General features: G+C 53.9%; 2 protein-coding genes across 7 annotated transcripts in view; one reads left to right on the plus strand and one right to left on the minus strand.

Annotated features, from left to right (window-relative positions):
• The window catches only part of BRD1 (bromodomain containing 1), an 81,063-nt gene extending 68,759 nt beyond the window's left edge, over positions 1–12,304 (minus strand). The window contains exons 1-3 of one of the 6 annotated variants that reach the window (XM_055105855.2): positions 12,100–12,304; positions 11,557–11,839; positions 9,784–9,909 (exon numbers count right to left, since the gene is read on the minus strand). The gene's annotated coding sequence lies outside the window, so the exon portion shown is untranslated. Of the gene's footprint in view, positions 1–9,783; positions 10,235–11,556; positions 11,840–11,981 lie in introns of those variants that run through there. The other 5 variants (XM_055105852.2, XM_055105851.2, XM_055105853.2 and 2 more) reach the window with 5 other exon arrangements.
• Positions 12,305–12,538: 234 nt separating this feature from the next.
• The window catches only part of ZBED4 (zinc finger BED-type containing 4), a 36,270-nt gene continuing 27,746 nt past the window's right edge, over positions 12,539–21,062 (plus strand). The window contains exon 1 of the mRNA XM_034948858.4: positions 12,539–12,684. The gene's annotated coding sequence lies outside the window, so the exon portion shown is untranslated. The remainder of the gene's footprint in view (positions 12,685–21,062) is intronic.

Below are 21,062 nucleotides of genomic sequence, written 5' to 3' on the forward strand. Positions count from 1 at the left end.
AATCTCAGATCACTGCAACCTCCCTCCACCTCCCAGGTTCAAACAATTCTCCCTGCCTCAGCCTCCCAAGTACCTGGGATTAAAAGCACACGCACACCACCATGCCCGGCTAATTTTTTGTATTTTAGTAGAGACAAGGTTTCGCCATGTTGCCCAAGGCTGGTCTTGAACTCCTGACCTCAGGTGATCCACCCACCTCGGCCTCCCAAAGTGCTGGGATTACAGGTGTGAGCCACCACGCCCCGCCTGTTGTCTTTTCTTTTCTGTTCGGAGAATTTCCTTTACCTGTTCTTCTTTTTTGAGACAGAGTCTCACTCTATCACCCAGGCTGAAGTGCAATGGCGCAATCTCTGCTCACCGCAACCTCCGCCTCCCGGGTTGAAGAGATTCTCCTGCCTCAGCCTCCCGAGTAGCTGGGATTACAGGTGCCCAATATCTCACTTGGCTCATTTTTGTATTTTTAGTAGAGATGGGGTTTCACCATGTTGGCCAGGCTGATCTTGAACTCTTGACCTCAAACGATCCACCCACAGCCTCCCAGAGTGCTAGGATTATAGGCATGAGCCACCGCGCCCGGCCAGCTAGGTGTAAATTTAACAAAACATGTATAGAACATGCTAAAAACTATGAAATGCTGATGAAAGTAATCAAAGATCCAAATAAGTGGAGAGATAAACCATCTTCACAGATTGGAAAGCTCAAATAGAAAAAGTGCCAGTTTCCCAAGTATGGTGGCTCAGACCTGTAATCCCAGCACTTTGGGAGGCTGAGGTGGGCGGATCACTTGAGGTCAGGAGTTCAAGACCAGCCTGGCCAACATGGTGAAACCCCATCTCTACTAAAAATACAAAAATGAGCCAGGCATGGTGGCAGGTACCTGTAATCTCAGCTATTCAGGAGGCTGAGGCAGGAGAATCGCTTGATCCCAGGAGGCGGAGGTTGCAGTGGGCCGAGATCGCGCCACTGCACTCCAGCCTGGGCGATGGAACATGACTCTATCTCAAAAAAAAAAAAAAGAAAGAAAACAAAAACACCCAAAATTGACCATAGATCTAAAACGTGAAACTATAAAACTTTTAGGAAAAACATAGGAGAAAATCTTTGGGATCTTGGGCTAGGCAAAAAGTTCTTAGGTTTGATACCAAAAGCGTGAGCCATAAAATAAAATATTGATAAATGGAACCTCATTAAAACTAAAAACTTTTGCTCTGTGAAAGACCCTGTTCAGAGGATGAAAAGACAAGCTACAGCCTGAGAAAAAGCATTTGCACACCCCCGTCTGACAAAGGACTGGCGTGTAGAATATAGAAAAGCTCTCAAAACTCAACAGTAAAAAATAAAAATAAATAAGCAATCCAATAGAAAAGTCAGCAAAAGATATGAAGAGACATTTCCATGAAGGGAATATACAGAATAAACACACACCATGATGTCCATCATCCTTAGCCATTATGGAGGTGCAAACTAAAAGTGCAACAAGACATCACACCTATTCAAATGACTCATATGAAAAGCAGCAACACCACCAAACACTGGCAAAGACCTGGAGAAGCTGGGCCATTCATGCATTGCTGGTGGGAATGTAACATGGTACAGCCATTCTGGAAAACAGCTTGGCAGTTTCTTCAAAAACTAACCATCCGACTACCATGGGACCCAGCAGTAGTGCTCCTGGGCATTCATCCCCGAGAAAAAAATACTTTTTTTTTTTTTTTTTTTGAGATGGAGTTTCATTCTTGTTGCCCAGACTGGAGTGCGGTGGTGCGAGCTCAGCTCACTGCAACCTCTGCCTCCTGGATTTCGGCGACTCTTCTGGCTCAGCCTCCGGAGTAGCTGGGATTACAGGTGCCCACCACCACACCCGGCTAATTTTTTTGTATTTTTAGTAGAGATGGGGTTTCACCATGTTGGCCAGGCTGGTCTCAAACTCCTGACTTCATGATCTGCCCACCTCGGCCTCCCACAGTGCTGAGATTACAGACGTGAACCACCATGCCCAAAAAATAAAGACTTTTGTTCACACCAAAACTTGTACATGAGTGTTCATAGCAGTTATATTTGTAACAGACCAAAACTGGAATCAGCCCAGATGTCCTTCAGCAGTGTATGGCTAAACACACCATAGTACTCCCATTCCACGCAGCTCTACTCAGCATGGAAAAGGAGCAGGCCGTTGGTACATGCAACTGGGATGAAGCATCACCAAGGAATTATGCTGAGCAAAAATAGCTGATCCAAAAATGTTACTTACTATGTGATTTTTTTATTTTTTATTTTTTATTTTTTGAGACAGAGTTTTGCTCTTGTTGACCAGGCTGGAGTGCAATGGCGTAATGTCGGCTTATTGCAACCTCCACCTCCCGGGTTCAAGCAATTCTCCTGCCTCAGCCTCCCAAGTAGCTGGGATTACAGGCATCCGCCACCATGCCCGGCTAATTTTTTGTATTTTTAGTAGAGATGGGGTTTCACCATGTTGGCCAGGCTGGTCACGAACTCCTGACCTCAGGTGATCCACCCGCCTCGGCCTCCCAAAGTGCTGGGATTACAGGCGTGAGCCACTGCACTCAGCCTACTATGTGATTTTTAAATGACACAGTTTTAGAAAAGAACAGATTTGTGTTTGCCAGAGATTCGTGTCAGGCTGGGGACAGGAGGGAGGCGGGTGTGACTATAAATGGACGACCTGAGCAATCCTGTGGTACTGGAGCCCTTCAGCATCATGACTGTGGGTGCGCAAGCCTCGCCTGCTGATAAAATCATGCAGAATTTAATATACACATAAAAATGAGTAGACGTAGAACTGAGGTACTCTGAATAAGATCCGTGGGTCGTATTGACATCCATACCCTGGCTGTGACGTTCCACTCTAGTTTTGTAAAATGGTACTTTTGGGAAACACTGAGCAAACCATACAAGAGATCTCTCTATGCTATTATTTCTTACAATGACATGTAAATCTACAATTATTTCAATACAATTTTGCACTGCAGCTCAAACTCGTAATCCCAGCCATTTAGGAGGCCAAGGAGAGAGGATCACTTGAGCCCAGGAGTTCGAAGCTGCATTGAGCTAGGATGGTGCCACTGCACTCCAACCTGGGGGACAGGGCAAAACCCTGTCTCAAAAAAAATAAAGATTTTAAAACTTAAAATAAATAAATATTTAAAGTTTCCTGCCAGGAACGTTTTCTAAGAAAATACCCAGAGGATCTGCAAAGGAACAAAAATGATCATGCTCCTCTGGGAACTGTTTTTGACAGGGAAAGGGACACACTTCAGATCCTTGCTGAAAGGAAAAAAAACTGTTTTCCTCTCCTCTGTCACATAGAACACTCTGCCTCCGACATCAAATGGGGGCAGAGGGTTCCCATATCAGCCACTTCTCCTAGTCCCTGGACACCAACTGCGAGTCCAGCAATTCACTCTGACACTCTCCACCTCCAGTTCGAGGCAGATCCCACAGGTTAGGGGCTCCGTCCCACAGCCTGCCCCCACTTCAGGTGCCAGTGGAAGGTCTGGGTCGCTGGTACTTCTGATCAAGCAAGTGTGATTCAGGAGTTCCTACAACCCCTTCTTTGGGTTGGATACTTTACTACGAATAGAATGGCTTATGGAACTCAGAGAAACATGTTTGTTTGTTTGTTTGTTTATTGAGGCCCAGTTTCGCTCTTGTCGCCCAGGCTGGAGTGCAATGGCACGATCTCAGCTTACCACAACCTCTGCCTCCTGGGTTCGAGCGATTCTCCTGCCTCAGCCTCGCTAGTAGCTGGGATTGCAGGCATGCTCCATCACACCTGGCTAATTTTTTATTTTTAGTAGAGACAGCGTTTCTCCATGCTGGTCAGGCTGGTCTCAAACTCCCAACCTCAGGTGATCTGCCCACCTCAGCCTCCCGAAGTGCTGGGATTACAGGCGTGAGCCACCGCGCCTGGCGAGAAACATGTTTATTATAAAAGATACGATAAAGGATAGGGATGAGGAGTCAGATGAAGGGTGCGTAAGGCGAAGTCCAGAAGCGTTCTCAGCACAGGAGCTGCCAGCCCTGGGGAGCTGGGGTGCTCCACTCCCCCCACAAAGAGATGTGTTCACCAACCTGGGAGCTCTCCAAACCCCCACTGCCGAGGGACTTTTACGGAGACGTCTTCATGTAGGCATATGGTGCATTAGGAATGGCGCCTCTAGCTAGCCTGTCTCCCCTGCTCAGAGGTGGGGGTAGGGCTGAAGCTCCAGGTTTCTCACCATGGTGTGGTCTCACTAGTGACCAGCCCCCATCCAGGAGCCCACCAAGAGTCACCCCATTGGAACAGAAGAAGCTCCTATTATCCAGGAAATTTCAATGGTTTTAGGAGCTCTGTGTCAGGAACCAGGGGCAGAGATGAAATATCTATTTCTTATTATGTCACGATCCCACAGGACTGTGTACGTGAATGTGCCATGCAGTGTCAGGCAGCCATTCAAAATGACCGCACACCGCCATCATCAGTGGCAGGCGAGGCTCTTTGCTAAGCAAAAACAGCAGTTTAGAGAAGAGAACACACACGGTGCAAAGCCCAGAGGTGCCACGTGGCTTCCTGCAGGGTCGCCATGAGTGCACTGGCTCAGCAAACGAAGCTCCTGAAATTCCAGACGAGGTGGGAGATTGGTTTCGGGGTGTCTGCAGCTTTGCCACAGATAGCAATGCTTTCTAGAGGAACTTCATCCTCGGTTCGGGATTCTTTGCTGTGGAAGTTTGGCTGGACATGAATTTGAGTGACGTCCGTTGGCCTCATGGCATCTCAGGCACAGAGATAGCCAAGTAGACAAGTGGAATCTTGCGCTGTACCTGAACCTTCCAGAAACAGAGCCTACAACCTGTGACCACGAGATGTGCCACCAAAAAAGATGGCAGCTGAAGTTAGACTCCGCCGGCCCCTTCCTCCCTCCCTGGCTTCCTTGCGTTCCTTGAGTGCACTCAGAGCTCCACTCCCCGGTTAGCAGTCAGGCCTCAGCTATGGCACTGCCTCTGCTCTGAAAAGTTCTGCACGTAGCTCCTAGGTTCTGCAGGGGGTGATTTTTGCTCTTGTCCTGAAGAATAACAACAGCATTTTAACAAGTGTTTGAAATAAAGATGGCACACATTTAAGCCAGGCACAGTGGCTTGCGCCTGTAATCCCAGCTACTCCAGAGGCTGAGGTGGGAGAACCCCTTGAGCTTAGGAGATTCAGGCTGTAGTGAGCCAACATCAAGCCACTGCATTCCAGCCTGGGTGACAGAGCAAGACTCTGTCTCTAAAAAAAAATAAAAATAAATTATATATATGTGTATATATATTTATATATATATGTACTCTTTTCTTTTGCCCAGGCTGGAGTGCAGTTGTGCGATCTCAGCTCACTACAGCCGACATGAACACTGCAGCCTCAAACTCCTGGGTTCAAGTGATCTTCCCATCTCGGTCTCCCAGTGTTGGAAGTACAGGTGTGAGCCACCATGTTGGCCTTCTTTTTTAAATCTATGGTCATATATAAAACCTAGGCAATGCCGGCTGGGCGCTGTGGCTCACGCCTGTAATCCCAGCACTTTGGGAGGCTGAGGCAGGTGGATCACGACGTCAGGAGATCGAGACCAGCCTGGCTAACACGGTGAAACCCCATCTCTACTGAAAACACAAAAAATTAGCCGGGCATGGTGGCATGCGCCTGTAGTCCCAGCTACTCCGGAGGCTGAGGCTGGAGACTCGCTTGAACCCGGGAGATGGAGGTTGCATTGAGTCGAGATTGTGCCACTGCACTCCAGCCTGGGTGACAGAACAAGACTCCGTCTCAAAAAACAAACAAACAAAAAACTAGGCAATGCCAGGTGCAGTGACTCATGCCTGTAATCCCAGGACTTTGAGAGCCCGAGGCAGGCAGGTTTTTTGAGCCCAGGAGTTCAAGACCAGCCTGGGCAACGTGATGAAACCCTGTCTCTACTAAAAATACAAAAATTAGCCAGGTGCCTGTACTCCCAGCTACTCAGGAGGCTGAGGTGGGAGGACTGCTTGAGTCTGGGAAGTTGAGGCTGCACTGAGCTATGATCACACCACCACATTCCAGCATGGACAACAGAGCAAGACCTCGACTCAAGGTAACAAACAAAAAACAAAAACCCTGGGCAATATACACCTAATTGTTCTTAAAGTTATTCCTTTAGGGATGTGTCATAAGTAGTTTTTTCACCTTTTTACATACTTTTGCTGTTGACTGGACTATATACAGAGAACAACATGCCTGTTATGATTAGGGTTGCAGATAAAATACGGTACAATCAGTTACATTTTAATTCCAGATAATAATTTTTTAGTATACGTACGTGCTGTGCACTTTTTTTTTTTTTTTTTAGACAGAGATTCGCTTTTGTCGCCCAGCCTGGATGGCCCAATCTTGACTCACTGCAACCTTCGCCTCCCGGGTTCGAGCGATTCTCCTGCCTCAGCCTCCCTAGTAGCTGGGATTACAGGAGCACGCCACCATGCTCCGCTAATTTTGTATTTTTCGTAGAGACGGGGTTTCACCATGTTGGTTAGGCTGGTCTGGAACTCCCAACCTCAGGTAATCCGCCCACCTCGGCCTCCCAAACTGCTGGGATTACAGGCGTGAGCCACCGCGCCCGTCCGGTCCCATGCAATTTTGTATTTTTATCCACCAAATCTGGCAGTCCCAGCTATGAACACAAGCTCCAAATCCCTTTCCACCCATGGACCCTCAGACAGAACCAAGGCCACCGCAGCCTGGAGCAGCTGCCGCCCCTACCCCTCCAGCGCGTTCCCTTAGCCCCCTTGCGTTCCAGCTCCCCCGGCTCCAGCACCTTCCTGACCTGAGCACCGGCGGGCTCCTGCTCACTGTCCAGCACCCGACGCACCTGTCCCCGCCGCGCAGTCCCTTCCCCCCGGCCTGAGCTTCCCTCCCGGCGCGCACTGCCCTTGTGACCCTTTCCCTCCCCGGCCACAGATGCAGCTCTCGGCCAGAAGCTCCACTTCCCCGAGGCCCTCGCCCCTGCCAGGCAGCTCCCCTGCGGCGTCGCCCACCCAGAGTTCTCCCCCTGGACGCTCCCTCAGTGCCCCCCTAGCAGCCCCGGCGATCTTCTCCCCACCTTCAGCCCCCTCCCCGGTCCCCCAGGAAGGGGCCAGACTCCAGCTCAGCGCCCAGCGCTTCCTGGTCTTTCCCTTCTGGGCGCCCTCCCGACAGTTCCCTTTAGGGAAGTTGGCCCGCTGCGCGCTCCCACCCCCGGCCGCTGCCTGGACAGAGGCGCGCAATCCGGAGGGCGCAGGCTCCGGCCCGGAGAAGGGGGTGCCGCCGGCGTTCCGATTTCTCAGGAATGGGGAAACAGAGGCACGGTGGATCCGGCGGCGGGGCTGGGTCTCGGGCTGGACGTTGACCTAGGACCCCGCCCCTGCCCGCCCTGCGCCGCGCCCCTCCCGGGCCGGCCTTGACCGAGCGGCTCCACGCGGGCCCGGGGCTCGTCCACCCGACAGGAGCGGGGGGCTGCAGCCCACGAGCCCACGAGCCCGCAGCGACGCACCCGGAGTGTAACCCCGCAGAGTCACGGAGACACTTTCCCGGTGTGGGCGCCTCGCCGCGCTTCCTCCCCGCGGGCTGCGGCCACCCCAGGGCAGGACAGAGCCGAGATGCCCGGGTGGGAGCGATGCCCGCGTGGGGGCGATGCAACGGGGGAGATGCCTGGGGGGAGGGTGGTAAGGTGAAACCTGGTGGAGAACAATGGGGGTGGGTGGGCGATTCCTGGGGAGGTGCCCGGTGGGGGGTGTTTCTGGTTCGCCCGGGGACAGTGCGCGTCCCCCCGCCCGCGGCGCCCGCCCTGCCCGTCCCACCGAGGTCCCCCGGGAGCGTCTGGACCCACGGCTTCGGGGGGTTTCTCCGAGACCTGGGCGCTGTTCTGGGGGAGCAGGGGCCCGGGCCACCAAGGTTCGTGCGGGCCGTGGGGTGTCCCACGCCCGGGCTCGGGGATCCCAGAGCCCCGCTTCCCTCAAGGGCGCCGCGCCCCGGACTGCAGGTGGAGACGGGGACCGGCCCCGCGGGGTCGCGGACAGGCGCGGGGCGGGACAGGGTGGGAGGCGGCGGGGCGCAGAGTCCTCCGGTCGCCGGCGCGATCTGGGCACCTTCCTGGAGGCGGCGGGAGCGCGGTCGCGGCGCCTCCGGGGTGGGGTCCAGGTTGGAGGCTCCGGGGCGCACCGCCCTAGCCCCACCCCGGCCGGGTTCCCGCGCTGCCTCTGCGGAGAGGGAGGAGGGAAGGCAGGCAGGCAGGCAGGCAGGGAGGGAGGGGACGGCCGGCAGGCGTGGGGTCCGCGGCGTCAGGGCTCCTTCCTCCCGTCCGCTCCATCTTGCAACCCGTAGCCCGGGCGGGGTCTCGCTGCCCTCTCCCCGAACGCAGCCGCCTTTTCCTCCCTCCCCAACCCCGAGCGCCTCCCTTCCCGAATGCGGGAGTCCATAGTGCACGGGAAGCCTCTTCCCCTCCCCACCGAGGCTGCCCAACGCCCCTTCCACCCTCCGACCCCCGGCAACCATCCCTCAAATGCCCCGGCGGCCAGCAGGGCTGGGGTGGGCGCAGGAGAGCCAGGGGTCCTGCCCGCATGCAGGGGTTTCGGGTCGCTGTGGCCGAATGAACGCGCGGGTTCAGACGAGCCTGTGATGCCCCCGCTTTCCATCTCCTCGCGACCTGGCCCCAGAAGACAGTCTGAGAGGCCGGTGGCCGCGGATCCTGGACGCGCTTCCCTCCTGCCTGTGGTTTCCCTTTATTCCGGCAGCGCTGTGAGTCCACGCTTCACTTATAGGAGCCACATCCAGAACCTTCTCCTGGGGCCACAGCGTGGGCTTCCGAGACCTGTGTGACCCCAGATCTGCCCCTTCAGGGCTGCGTGGTGAAGCCCTCAGGACCCTCCGCGTGGGTTGGGTGGGTGACGTGGATGAGGGACAACGTGGTGAGGTCCCCGTCATGGGGAAGAGTGACCAGTAGGTGCCCAGGGCCCAACCCTCCTCTGCACCAGAGAGAAACCATCTCCTCTGCAGCAGCCCCCACCTGGACGCTCTGGAGTCCTCCCCACCTCCCTCCCCAGTGGGGTGCACAGCATTCTTGCTACCCTGAAAGGCAGACAGGAGGCACAGGGTGGCAGAGGGGGGCCAGGTCTGAGATTCCAGATGGAAGGGACCATGGGGCTCCACCCCACCACCACTGTAGGCAGGGGACTGGCAGGTGTACACCCTCACTCCCGCGGGGCCCAGGGACACAGCCACCCTCCTTTGAGGCCCTGGCCCTCAGGACCCTGCCACAGCGAGGTCTGTGCCTCCCCAGTGACCAGTGGTCACCGGGCTCGGGGTCACCCAGCTGCTTCCACATGTGACACCATCAGCTCCATGCCCTACCCCCAAGCTGGGCTCATAATCTTAATTCACAGCTAAGAAACTCAACCAAAGTCACATCACATGAGGGCGAACCCTCCAGGGCCACAGTGCTCCAAGCACGGAGGGCTCCCTGCCTTCGGAAGATGCTGTGGGTCCACCTGCAGCCTCAGTGGACAGAGGACCAGGGCACCAGCTACTCTTCTGCCTCAGTGCTGAGCATCCCTGACTCGCACTGCCCTGTACAGGTGGGGCTCAGAGTCTGTACATGGAACTCAGATAAAACACCTGGCCCTGGGATGTCACACTTTGGTTCAGATGAATGAAAAAATAAGATACTGACATTCTGGACGACTACGAATCGACTTATGTCTTTCCCGTGATGGGAAACTGTCCCATGAAAAGCCACTTACATGTTTGGATGGTCCTGTAGAAAATATTTTTTCTTCTCCTTATCGCACTCTCTATGATGCATAAGAATGCAATTTAAGACAAACAGCAAATAAATACCATCTGTGTATGTACCAAGCACTTGCAGACTGAAAAAAAAAAAAAGAAAAAGAAAAAATAAGATATTGTATCTTGGGCACACAGAAAGTGCCCATCAAAGATTAAATGAATGGACTGCAGCTGGTGGAGGCATGGGGTACTGGCTTGCCGAAACAGTCCCAGTTGATGCTGGGTGCTGGCCCCATGATGTCTAGTGTGCCCTTCCGTGCTCCAGGGTGCCCCATTTGGGCACTTAGTCCAAGGGCCACCCAACATACAAAACAGTATCTTCCTGTGAGGGGCCAGAGAATAGGCTGCACCTGGCTGCCCTGCACAATTTGGAAGGCACTAGGAGGGACCTGTCAACCTGCACTCACTCACTCACCGGCAGGCCCCTTTGGGAAGAGCTGTTGCTCTTTGGCCCCAGGAATCTTCTATTTCTGCACATGAGTGCCAGGCAATTGTGGGGCCCCATTAACCTACTCCACAAAGCGTAGGGGGCCTTGCTCTCGGCACTGGGCATGCTCCCTCAGCACATACAACAAAGAAGTCCCCCCTCCCACTGATTCTAGCAGGAGGCTGTTGGGGGGCAGTCATGACACAGGCATATACAGTGTGTCAGATGTGTCAGAGCCCGGAGAGGGGATGAGGAGAGTGCAGTGTTACTTCCTAGAGCATGGCCCCGGAGAGCCTCCCACTATGCTGACATATGGGCAGCCGTCCGGGAGCTTGACACTGGCAGAGGGGAAGAGTAGTCCAGGCAGACAAAAGTCAGTGCGAAGACCCCAAAGCAAGCATCAAGGAGGCTGGGGGCTGCTGCAGATCTGATGAGGGGATGGCAGGGGCAGAGCAGGCCTGAGAACACTGGCCTCCACTCTGAATGAAACAGGGATCCCCAGGCTGGGCACGGTGGCTCACACCTGTAATCCCAGCACTTTGGGAGGCCAAGGCGGGCGGATCACGAGATCAGGAGATCGAGACCATCCTGGTCAACATGGTGAAACCCCATCTCTACTAAAAATACATAAATTACCTGGGCGTGGTGGCGAGCGCCTGTAGTCCCAGCTACTCTGGAGGCTGAGGCAGGAGAATCGCTTGAACCCGGCAGGCGGAGGTTGCAGTGAGCCGAGATCGCGCTACCGCACTCCAGCCTGGGGACAGAGCGAGACTCTGTCTCAGAAAAAAAAAAAAAAAAAGAAAGAAACAGGGAGCCCTTTTTGGGTGTCAGTGCCTGGTCTCAACTCCATAGCTATGGTGGAAGGTAAAGCAGTTTACCTTTTAACTACATGAACAAGCATGGTGGTGTTCCAATTGAACTCCTTAGGAAACCGACATTTTAATTTTTTTTTTGAGACGGAGTCTTGCTCTGTCACCCAGACTGGAGTGCAGTGGCGCGATCTCGGCTCACTGCAACCTCTGCCTCCCGGGTTCAAGCGATTCTTCTGCCTCAGTCTCCCGAGTATCTGGGATTACAGGAGCCCACCACCACGTCTGGCTAATTTTTAATTTTTTTTTCAGTAGAGACGGGGTTTCTCCATGTTGGCCAGGCTGGTCTCGAACTCCTGATCTCAGGTGATCCACCCGCCTCGGCCTCCCAAAGTGCAGGGATTACCGGCGTGAGCCACCGTGCCCGGCCGATATTTGAATGTCATATACTTTTCATATATCCTAAAATACTGTTTTAATTCTCCCCCAACCTCTTAAAAACGAGAAAAGCATTCTTAGCTCAGGCACCATAGAAAACCCGGCTGCAGGCTGGACGTGGACTTTGGAACAGTCGGCGTGCGGGTGAAGGGGCACAGCCGCGGGGCAGGGGCGGGCTCCGGGCAGAGGCGGCCGGGATAACTCTACGCTCCCGCTCCAGCCGGTGACCGCCACGCGGGCTCCTCTCACTCTCACACTCAGGCCGAGAAAATGCCGAAAGCCGTGTCACCAACGGGGGACCTCGGGGCCACATTCAGCATGCAGAGTTTATTTGGTCTGCTCAAACATTTGTGTTAGGAAATAACACATTAAAAGTGCACATTTCCTTCAGACCCTGAGAAGCGGGCGAGTCCCGTGCGCTCCGCACCGCCAGCCCCGGCCCCGCGCCCGCCCAGAGGGCCGCCCTCCTCCCGCCGACCTGGCTTGGGGCTTAGGCGTTAATCCCGTCCCCCGGAGGGGCCGCGCGGGGAGCCCCGATCGCCTTAGGGTCAAGGGCTTAGGTCCCAGCCCACGGGGCCTGACCGCACCGCACTGACCGGCCTCTGCGCCAGGTAAGGGGGTTCGGGGCGGGACCGGGACCCGTGCTGCTAGCCGTCCCGGAAACCCGCGGTGGGCCGTTGGGTGCGCGCCGAGCCGCTGCCAACTGCCAAGCCACGGGACGAAACCGCGGCGCCCGCGCCCCGCCCAGCCAGAGCGCCTAGGCCCTTCCCCTCGCCCGCCAGCGCCGGAGCGCCCACTGCGCCTGCGTAGTTTGCCCTCCTGGACCCGGGGGCGGAGCCGAAGCGCGCATTGCGCCTGCGTCTTCCGCCCGGCCCCGCCCCAGCGGCCGTGCCTCCGGCGCTCCGTCCTCCCGCCCGGCCAGGGACGAGGCGGGGCGGGTACGCGGACACTGCGCCTGCGAGAGTAGGCCCCGCCCCCGGCCAGCCCCGCCCCCGGCCAGCCCCGCCCCGCGCCGCGCGGGGCCCTGGGAGGGGCGCAGCGTCCGGCGGCGTCGCGGGCGGCGGGCGGCGGGGCCGCGGGAGGGGCGCGGGGGCAGACAAAGCCGCGGTAATGAATGGAGCGTCCGCCCGCGCCGCCGTCGTCCGCAGCCGGCCGGGAGCCGCCCCAGAGGCCGGGCCGAGGTGAGTGCGCGGGCGCCGCCGCCCCGCCGCCTGCCGCGAGCCCCGTCCCCCGCGGACCGCGCCGGGGCCGGGCCGGGCCGCGCCATTGTCTGCGCCGCGCCGGGGCCAGGGCCGGGGCCAGGCGGGCCGGGGCGCGGTTCCGTGGCCTCGGGGTCCCCGCCCGGCGCCGCCCCGGACCCGCCCCCGCGCGGACCCCGACCCTGACAGCTGGCGCGGGGGCGGCGCCGACTGAGCGGCCGAGTGCCCGGGGTCGGCGCCTGGCCTGGCCCACGTGCCCGCGCCGTTGCTTCCGGGCGGACGGGACGGGGCTCGGGCTCGGGGCGCCGCCCGGGTCCGCCGGGAGCGCGCTGTCCCGGCCACGTCGAGTTACCCCGCGAGCCCGGTCCCTGGGACTTCTCTGGATGTGTCATTCCCGTCCCACCTCCAGGAAGGGCCACCTGGGCCCTGCTTCATGTCTCAGCCCAGACGGGTCCTTGCGACGCGCCCCGAGGCAGGTTATTGTACGTGGTTCTGGGGATGACCGTTCACATTTAATGAATAAAAATATAACTTGCCTTGCGAACCATAATTTCAAATGTTTTTCGACTGCAGTGGTTTTCCTACACCCAAATGCGCTCGCAGTCAGTTTTGTTTCTTCTTTTGTCCCGTTGTGTGACCCACACCGTCTTCGTTGCTAAGAGAATCGCAGCCCCTCGGGCTCCCTTCTGCGCCTTTCTATTCCGGGTGGCCCTGGTAGACCCGGGCACCTCTATGGAAACACGTCCCGGCCAAGCTGAGCCGTCAGAAGCTTCTGTTGGTGTTCTCGTGTTGGTCGAAAGGGAAGTTATTTATTTTGAAGTTAACTCTGATCAGATTACGTTTTTAGAAATCCATTCAGACCTCATAATGAGGCCAGTTTGGTAAAGCAAGGGCATCCTGCGACTTTTTACACAGAAATGTTTTTTATTTTTTCTGTGTATGTCATTCATAGTGATAAAATTGAGACTAGGAAGGATTTGGTTGGGAATTTTTTTTAAGTGCTATGAATAAGCCACATTGTGATTATGAATTAATTGCAATTACTAAACAAAGTTACTTTGCAAGAGGAAAGTTTACAGGAGTTTGATTCCATACTCCGAGGGTTTCCAATGGGACGTCCGTACAAGGCTGCACACTTCCCGTAGTCCTTAAACGGATTATATCTGCCTGTCATGATTGGATATTTTTCAAGAAAAGATCTAGCACAAGTTAAGAGAGACTCTGTGAATCTTGAAAAAGCTTCAGAGGCCCGGTCTTTGAGGTGAGGACACAGTTAATCTATATGGAAAGACTAAGACTTGTAGTCCACTTGACAGGTGGTTACAGGGTCTCCCCCAACACACACTCTTGTCCAGGTAATTCCTGAATAAGGTGGTTGATGTTGTTGGATGTAAAACCTCTGCTCTTTAAGGTCACGTCCTCCCCAACCCCCTCCACACACACAGTGAGTAACTCAGCTGTGCAAAGTATGCCCATAACACCTTGCAGAAAGACTAAAAAAATTACTAGGGGAGCGGACTGACTTCTGTGTGTGTGCAGAGGAGCTGAGAAGCAGCTTCTTTAGCGAAAGGTGTGTGTGTGTGTGTGTGTGTGTGTGTCTCAGATCCTTGGTGAGGAGCCCTGGGGAGTGGACTCCTGGCGGCATGAGGAGCAGGAAGTGACCGTGGTCAGTGCCGTCCTTCACTTTGTTTTGCGTTTTTTTCTTTGCCTGGCTTTAGCTTCTGGTCTCATTCTCTTTGGTGTGGTGGTTGTCTTTTGAGAGGAGGGAGCAGGTGAAACAGCTGGGCGTGGCTCTGCCCAGCCCTGGGGTAGAGGCCAAGCTGGCCCTTCCTTACCAACGTTGTTTCCTTCACTGTTTAAATCTCAGGACCTGAGAATGTACCTATAGTAATTGCGCTTATTTACATTTGGCTGTGTAAGAAAGTCACTGTGCCTTTAGCCCGTGACACCCCTTAGCGGTTTGGTTTTGGCTTTCTGTTTTAGTGTCTGTGGATTCCAGCAGCTCTCTGGCTTCAGCCCTTTCAAGGGTTCGGCCCTCTCTGCATCCCAGCCTTCCAGGCCCTTCTTCTGCTCCCCACTTTTTAGCACCTAGGTTTTTCTACATTCTGCAGTACCTCAGATCCCTTCCTTGGTAATCACTGGATGTGTGCTTTTGTAGTTCAAATTCTGGGAGGCATTGTTAGGAATAAAATAAGCTCTTTGCCATTTCTGAGGCGGAGGGGAGCAGGAGAGACAGAGGTGCTTGCCTCTCTGCCTGCTGGGGCCATGGTGGTTTTCAAAGAAGGCCCTGGCCGCAGGGAACATGGTGGTGGTGAGGAGCAGCGTAAACCAGAGAAAAAGGCTCAGTAAGTGCTTCAAGGAGAAACACTGGCAGGTGAGAGCAGGGGTAATCCCAGTTTCTCAGGAAAGCGTGCTCCGGAGACCTCATAGGGAGAGGAGGTTAGAGTCCAGCCCTGAAGGGTCTGGGGGCGAGGGCGGAAGCCCCAGGAGAGCATTGTCCCTGAGGTGCAGAGGCAGCCTCACGGCATCCCAGTGCGTACCTCCTGCCCGGCCCAAGGGCCTGCTGCTGAAGCCTCCTCCCAGCTCCCCCGGGTTGTTTCGGGATTCAGGGGACAGGCAGCCTAAATGACCCACACTGGAATGCCGGCCGGCTTCCCACCTCTCATTCTAGGTGAAGGCTGAACTGGAATCCCGGCCAGCTTCCCATCCCTCATTCTAGGTGAAGGCCGAACTGGAATCCCGGCCAGCTTCCCATCCCTCATTCTAGGTGAAGGCTTTTCAGCAGCCATGGTCCATGTCTTTCCCAGCAAAGTCTGTGTGCAGTAGAAACAGCTGATGCTGGCCTGGCCCTGGGGATGGGGTTGTGACTGCTGCAGCCCCCTACCTGATTAGGGTCGGGAGGACCTGGCCCCCCGCCCTTCCTGCCTTGCCACCTCCACAGACAAACCCTGAGGGGCTGACTTCCTCCAAAGCTGCTCCTCATCGAGGCCCACCTGGTGGTCTCTGCTCCACCTGTTTGCTGCAGGGAGCAGGGTCGGGAGCATGTGCATTTGGGAGAGCTCTGGTTGCTCCGTCATAGAAGCCATGCTCCACATCCTGTAAGTGAGAGACCCCCCCAGCAGCGTTCAGCCACAGCTGCGATGTCAGGCCTGTCACTAGTGGGACTGCCCGGACCCCCAAGGTATGGGTAACGGCGAGGGTGCTGGTGTTAAATACAGGGGACCCACAAAACCATCTAGCAGAACAATCCACATGACCCTGTCATGTGACCCAGAACATTTCAGGGATGGAACACGGACCGGCTGACCTTAGCGTGGTCGCTGGCTTGCTTTGGAAGGTGCCGTTTCCAAGACGCCCTTACCTGGGTTCCTGAGCACGTCTGACGGAGCAGCTCTGACTCCGGGTTTCTGGAGTCAGACCCCTTGCCACTGTCTTTGACCTTTAGCTTTGGGTTCCCCTTCTCAGTTTGTTTGTTTGTTTGTTTATTCTCACTCTGTCACTCAGGCTGGAGTGCAGTGTTACAATCTCGGCTCACTGCAACCTCTGTCTCCTGGATTCAAGTGATTCTCCTGCCTCAGCTCCCTGAGTAGCTGGAATTACAGGCACCCGCCACCGCACTCAGCTAATTTTTGTTTGTTTTTTGAGATGGAATCTTGCTCTGTCACCCAGGCTGGAGTGCAATGGCACAATCTCAGCTCCCTGCAACCTCTACCTTCCAGGTTAAAGCGATTCTCCTTCCTCAGTCTCCTGAGTAGCTGGGATTACAATAGGCGTGCGCCACCGTGCCCAGTTAATTTTTTTTTGCATTTTTAGTAGAGACGGGGTTTCACCATGTTGGCCAGGGTGGTCTCGATCTCCTGATCTCGTGATCTGTCCACCTTGGCCTCCCAAAGTGCCAGGACAGGACTACAGGCGTGAGCCACCGCGCCCAGCCAGTTTTTGTATTTTTAGTAGAGATGGGGTGTCACCATGTTGGCCAGGCTGGTCTCAAACTCCTGACCTTAGGTGATCCACCTGCCTTGGCCTCCCAAAGGGCTGGGATTACAGGCGTGAGCCACCGTGCCCGGCCCCCTTCTCAGTTTAGCCCAGACCTGGATGTTGGCTTCTGTGTGGGCAGCTGTTGTGAGCCATGGCTCCTGCTGGAATTTGTGGCAGTTGATGCTGCTGTGCACCCCCAGAATAGGTGAAGGTTACTCAGGTGTAGCCCCGAGGGTAGTTTATGTCCTCAGGAGGAGAAACTGCCATGTCCCCGTCTGAACCAGGCCCGGAGTCTTGATGCATAGCTCTTTGCCTCCCTGGGTATACTCGACAGCTTGTTGAGAGTGCATGTGCTCTGAGTTGAAAACGAATATATTTCTGTTGTTTGAAGGTTATTATAAAGTTTCTAACTTACAGAGTTGGCACTCCTATGTCCCTTGCCCCCAGCTGGAGCTACCGTGACTGCCACCCGCTGCCACCTGGCACTTGCTGAACTGTCTTGAAGGAAACTGCAGATATCTGGACACTTCTCTAAGTGTTCTTTCTCCTAAGAAAGGGAAAAGGACATTCTACTGTCTAATGACAGTCGCGTCATCGATGGCGTCTACAAAACGTGACTGTGTCCCTTGGCGTCATCCAGTAGCCAGTCCACGGTCTGAAGTTGTCCCCCAACGTCTTTACTAGCTGTTTTTCCCAACCAGAATCGAGTCCAGGGCCACGTGTCACAGTGGCTGTGAGGTCTCTTTGCGCTCCGGTGCCCCCGGAGCACCCCCTGTGATCTGGCAGTGGGAGGCCTGATTTGATACAGGGGCACGTTTGGGGCGCAGGTGATGCTGTGTGCTGCACTGTGGGCGGAGGCTGTCCCATGAGAACGGATGCGACTTTGCTCACTGGCCCTTTAAATTGTGTCCCTGCCCCCCACAGTTGGCGAGTTAGATGAGGGGGTGTCTCGGGGTGTGTGGACGCTCTGCTCCCATCAGACTTCCACATGCTGTTCGCTGGTCTCCCCAGAACCCGTGGGCAGCGGCACCTTGGCTTTAGTATGCTGTTGTTCCTTTTTTCTTTATTTTTATCTGTGTTTCCCTTCTTTGTTACCTCTTAGAAAATGCTGAGTTCTTTCTCTTTATTACCAATTCTTAGCGGAAAATGGTCTAGTAGACACCTCTGTGGGGGCGAATTTTTACTTTTCCTTTGTCTTCCTTGAGTATCAAGGTGGACTAGTGGACTTTTATTTATTCCATGTCATAATCTAGTAAAGCCTTTTGTTTTGTGATGCTCAAATAGCTATAAATGTGACCAGTTGGGAGCCCCTTCCAAGCTGGCCCCTGTGTCCTTTTCACTCCGCACGTGGTCCTGGGAATGCATCCTTTCTGGCCCAGCGTCCCAGGCTCACGGTGATGTCTTTCCCAGGCCTGCGTCAGCTGCTTCTCCAGAGCGCCTGGGTTCCTTTTAGTGCAGAAAGGCATCTGGACACCGAGGTCCAGGCGGTAGACGTAGTCATTGTGCTCGTCTGTTATTGCTTAATGCCCTCTTCACGGACACAGCTAGAAAATATGTATTTAAAACATTGTGAGTTCAGTCAATTTGAATTGTAGTTAAAATTAATTTTCATTAAAATTATGTACTTTTGCGGGGTGTGGTGGCTCACACCTGTAATCCCAGCACTTTGGGAGGCTGAGGTGGGGAGACTACTTGAGCTCAGGAGTTCCAGACCAGTCTAGGCAGCGTGGCAGAACCCCATCTTTAAAAAAACATACAGAAATCAGCCGGGCATGATGGTATGTGCCTGGAGTTCCAGCTACTCAGGAGGCTGAGGTGGGAGGATCACTTGAGCCTGGGAGGTTGAGGCTGTGGTAAGCTGCAATCACGTCACTGCACTGCTGCCTGGGCGACAGAGTGAGACCCTGTATCAAAAACAAAACAAAACAAAACAAAAAATACATATATATAGTTTTACTTAATTTCTTTGATTCTTAAATTTATGTTATTCTGAAAAATCTTAATAATATCACTGGCCTTGTTTTGTGCTAAAATGTGCATACAGTAGGTTGTAGAATTACAATACCACTCCTGTAAGAAAACTGCTTCGTTAACTTTGCAGGTTTCTGTTGAGTTCTTTTTGTCCTTAGTTATCTTCCACTTTGGATGAATAAAGTGCTGTATTTTAAAGTTCCTTGACAAATACTCTTGTTTTATTTTTTATTTTATTTATTTTTCCCAAGAAAGAAATAAGACAAATATTCTTTTCTCTGGTTATGTTGCCCATTTGTTTCAGATCATTTTTAGATTTAGGATTTTTTACAGATTTTATGTACAAAATAATTACCTGTTATAAAGGTCAGAACTACATAAAAGCTGCCTTTCTTATCCCCACCGCTCTTCTAAGCAACCTTTTTTTTTTTTTTTTTGAGACAGAGTCTTGCTCTGTTGCCCAGGCTGGAGTGCAGTGGCTCGATCTTGGCTCACTGCATCCTCGGCCTTCCGGGTTCAAGCAATTCTCCTGCCTCAGCCTCCCGAGTAGCTGGGACTACAGGCGCCCACCACCACGCCCAGCTAATTTTTTGTACTTTAGTAGAGATGGGGTTTCACTATGTTGCCCAGGCTGGTCTCGATCTCCTGAGCTCAGGCATTCCGCCCGCCTCGGCCTCCCAAAGTGCTGGGATAATGGGCATAAGCCACCATGCCCGGCCTAGGCAACGCTTTTTACTTCTGCTACGTCCTGTAAAAGTAAGCAAAACACACCCACAACTCATTTCCCCTCCTGTCTTTCACAGAAGTTAGCATGGGCTGTTGACACTGTGTGTGTCTGGTTTTTCTTGTTTGTTTGTTATGAGATGGAGTCTCGCTCTGGATTCAAGCGATTCTTGTGCCTCAGCCTCCTGAGTAGCTGGGACTACAGGCACCCGCCACCACGCCCAGCTAATTTTTATATTTTTAGTAGAGATGGGGTTTCACTGTGTTGGCCAGGCTGGCCTCAAACTCTTGGCTGCAAATGATCTGCCTGCCTCAGTCTCTCAAAGTGCTGGGATTACAGATGTGAGCCACCACACCTGACCTGTTTGTTTTGAGATAGCGTCTGGCTCTGTTGCCCAGGCTGGAGTGCAGTGGCCTGATCTTGGCTTACTGCAGCCTCGACCTCACGGGCTCAAGTGATTTTCTCACCGTACCCTCCTGAGTAGCTGGGACTACAGGCGCATGCCACCATGCCAGCTGATTTTTTTCAAATTTTTTGTAGAGATGGGAGTCTCACTATGTTACCCAGGCTGGTCTTGAACTCTTGGGCTCAAACGATTTACCTGCCTTGGCCTCCCAATGTGCTGGGATTACAGGCGTGAGCTGCCGTGGCTGGCCCGTGCGTGTCTGGTTTTTCTGCTCAGCACATGTATGAATGTGTGGGTCCTATTGACGGGCTCTGATCCTTTGCTGTGGGATGCCGCTGTGACTGACGTTGCCGTGTGTTGCATTTTTTGTGTTTCTGGTGAGGACTGTCTTCAGGCCTGTTCGTAGCGTGTGGTTGCTGGGTGAGAGGATACATGTAATTTTGGTGAGTGCTTCCAAGTTCCCCCGCACAGGCCTGCACCCTGTCAGCACTGCGGGAGAGGGCCTGACCAACAGAGGGCATTACTAAGCATTTGGATTTTTGCCAGGATGGTAGGGTGAGAAGGGGTATCTTGAACGGGTTTTCATTTAATTTGCTTCAATCTGAATGTGAAAAATGAAAAAACTGTGCTTTACTGAATTGGATGTAGCACGGAGTAGTTGAGATCATTGAATGCAAGTGGCTCATTTTGTTAGTAAGTCCCCGAGGGCGGTTGGCCCTGTGCGTGGAACCTGTATGCAGCGGCCCCAACGCTTCTGCCGCAAAGTCGCTTGGAAGGTGGTTTCTCTTTCTTATTTTTTGTGCGGCGGAGGCCTTACTTTTTTGCTGAGACTGGACTTGATCTCCTGTGCTCAAGTCTCCCACCTTGGCCTGCAAGTAGCTGGGACTACGGGCGTAAGCCACTGCGCCCAGCCTAGTGTAGCTTTATAAGTGTGTTTTTAAACCTTTTTTATTTTAAAGTGTGGCACAGATACAGAAACTGAATAAAATCAGTGTCTAGCGTAATGAGTCATATGATAAGATGGACACAGTTGTAACTGGTGCTTGGGTCAAGAGGTGCTTGCCAGCTTCCAGAGCCCCTGTGCGTGCCGCCCCAGCCCCTCCCAGCAGAGGCTGCCTCAATCTTACTGTTACAGCAGCTACTTCCTTATTCTTTGTTGTTTTGACTGAACTGAGTACCTCTAAATATTAGTTAAGTTTTTCCTTTTTTTTTTTTTTTTTTTTAGACGTAAGTCTTGCTCTGTCGCCCAGGCTGGAGTGCAGTGTCGTGATCTCGGCTCAC

Source organism: Pan paniscus, chromosome 23 (assembly GCF_029289425.2).
Source record: "Pan paniscus chromosome 23, NHGRI_mPanPan1-v2.0_pri, whole genome shotgun sequence".
Classification (NCBI taxonomy): domain Eukaryota; kingdom Metazoa; phylum Chordata; class Mammalia; order Primates; family Hominidae; genus Pan; species Pan paniscus.